A 2,734-nucleotide genomic window follows, 5' to 3' on the forward strand; every position below is an offset into this window, starting at 1 on the left:
ATAGGAAAATTCTCCACAAGTTTTATCAAATTTAATAGATTTCAACATAATGTCTTTTGACAGATGCCTCCAAACTAATCTCGCCTTATGACACAACGAGAAAATCAAACATGCAATATTATGTTTAATTTTGATAGTTTATATTAACAAATATTCTTGTACTGATAGGTCCTCCCGGCATAAGGCACGCCCGCCCAGTAATCTGGACGTCCGCCAAATAGTCTGGACCGTCCGTCCTTAGAAACCGGACGACCGTCCAAGGACATCCGCCCAGGAATCAGGACCGAACGAGCGGCCAACCATCTAAGAGGTGGACGTCCGCCCAAGGTTGGCATGTCCGCCCAAGAAGAAGGACGTTCGCCAATGTGGAGCGTCCGCCCAATGTGGAACGTCCGCCCAAGAAGGACGTTCGCCCAAGAAGTGGACGTCCGCCCGGGTGGACGTCCGCCCAAGGTTGGCATGTCCGCCCAAGAAGAAGGACGTTCGCCAATGTGGAACGTCCGCCCAAGAAGGACGTTCGCCCAAGCAGTGGACGTCCGCCCGAGTGGACGTTCGCCCAAGAGCTGGACGTCCGCCCAAAGAGTGGACGTCCGCCCAAGAGTGGACAACCGCCCAAGAGTTCGGCGTCCGCCCAAGGAGTGGACGACCGCCCAAGAGCTGGACGTCCGCCCAAAGAGTGGACGTCCGCCCAAGAGTGGACAACCGCCCAAGAGTTCGTCGTCCGCCCAAGAGTTCGGCGTCCGCCCAAGGAGTGGACGACCGCCCAAGAGCTGGACGTCCGCCCAAAGAGTGGACGTCCGCCCAAGAGTGGACAACCGCCCAAGAGTTCGTCGTCCGCCCAAGAGTGGACAACCGCCCAAGAGTTCGTCGTCCGCCCAAGAGTGGACAACCGCCCAAGAGCTGGACGACCGCCCAAGAGCTGGACGTCCGCCCAAAGATTGGACGTCCGCCCGAGAGCAGGACGCCCACCTAGGGTAACATCCCTGACCGACCATCATTCCCAACCGACGCACGTTGCTGATTACACGGTTAAATGCTAATGACACATTAAAGTCCTTAACGAAGATTAAGGTATCATTGGGCCGTCCCAAGGCCCCCAAAAGGTAAAAGCCCATTACAATTCGCTATAAATAAAGGTCTCAGGTATGAACTCTGGACTAACTTGATAACGATGCATACACGCATCACAATCGCTCTGTCATATTACTGACTTGAGCGTCGGAGTGCCTTTAGCAGGTACCCGGCCCCTCCCCAACTGGGAGGTTGGAGTAACGCCGAGGAGAGGAAGGACGCCCGCCCAGCTTGGAGCTGAAAGCAAGGATCATCCGCCAGGAGTGGAGGACGCCCGTCCAGCTTGGTGCAGAGAGCGAGCGTCCGGGTTGGAGGACGTCCGCCCGGTTTGGAGCACAAAGTAATCGTCCATATTGATGCCGCCCGCCAGCGAAGCTTGCTTCGGTTCGTGGGATCCAGCTGAAAGTGTCCGCCCGTTTCCGACGTTCGTGATCGCTCGTCCGCCCGGCGTTCGAGACCATTCATCCGTTCGGCCTCAGTATTCGTCGTCCGCCTTCAACAGTAAGCTCGTGTGTTTTTGCAGGGTTCGACCTTACAGCCGAAACATTTGGCGCCCACCGTGGGGTCGTGTAACTTCGGTTACCCAAAGGTGACCACGAGAAATGAGCACGGACCACCCCATCACCAGTACTTCATAGCCGCACGACATATGTCCTCGGCCATTCGGCCTCCACATATTTAAGAACGTTCGGTCTCAGCATAGTCCCGGGCGTTCGGCCTCGTCCATAAGGACGTTCGGCCTCGTCCATAAGGACGTTCGGCCTCGTCCATAAGGACATTCGGCCTTTGCAGTCTCGCTCGTTCGGCCTCGTCATTTTTGAGGACTCGGCCCCTTTCGCCATTCGGCCTCCACCTGATTAAGAGCGTTCGGCCTCAGTACAGTCTCGGCCAGTCGGCCTCAACCTTTTCTCGGCCTTTTGGCCATAGCATATTTTCGACCTTACAAGGTACGAACACACCCTTTAGGCTAGAAATACGATCATGTTTCCCTTACACTGCAGGTGACCAACCAAGCCGGACTGAAGCGTTCGTCCAAGCCGGACCTAAGCGCTCGTCCGCCCGGATTCAAAGAGCGTTCGTCCAAATCGGGACTCAAGCGCTCGTCCGTCCAGCTTCAAAAAGCGCCCATCCACTTGGCCGAAGCGCTCGTCCATCACGCCTCATCAGGCACTCGTCCATAAGGCCTTAACTCTCGGCCTCAACATATTATCGGCCCGCTCGGCCTCAGCGGATTGTTGACCGTTCGGACTCCGTATTTAAGGACGCTCGGTCTCATCATTGTCTCGGCCGTTCGGCCTCAACCTATCTTCGGCCGCTCGGCCTCGTCGTGATTTCGGCCGTTCGGCCTCCACATATTTAAGGACGTTCGGCCTCAGCAGGCTCAGCCGTTCGCCCTCAACCTTTACTCGGCCACTTGGCCATAGCATATTTTCGGCCTTACAAGGTACGGACACATCTTTCTTTAAACTTGAAATTCGCTATGTTCCCTTCATAGTGCAGGTAACCGTCAACAATGGCGAGAAAGCGGAGGACCGTCCATCCCAGTAAGACCAAGCTGGTGAAAAAGAGTGTTCCAACGAGAACAACTCTCAGCTTGGCCGGGCAAGAAAGCGAAGGACCGTCCGCCCTACCAAACTCCAAGCTGGTGAAAAAGAGTGTTCCA

Source organism: Vigna umbellata, chromosome 1 (assembly GCF_029865625.1).
Source record: "Vigna umbellata cultivar VRB3 chromosome 1, Vumbellata_1.0, whole genome shotgun sequence".
NCBI lineage: Eukaryota > Viridiplantae > Streptophyta > Magnoliopsida > Fabales > Fabaceae > Vigna > Vigna umbellata.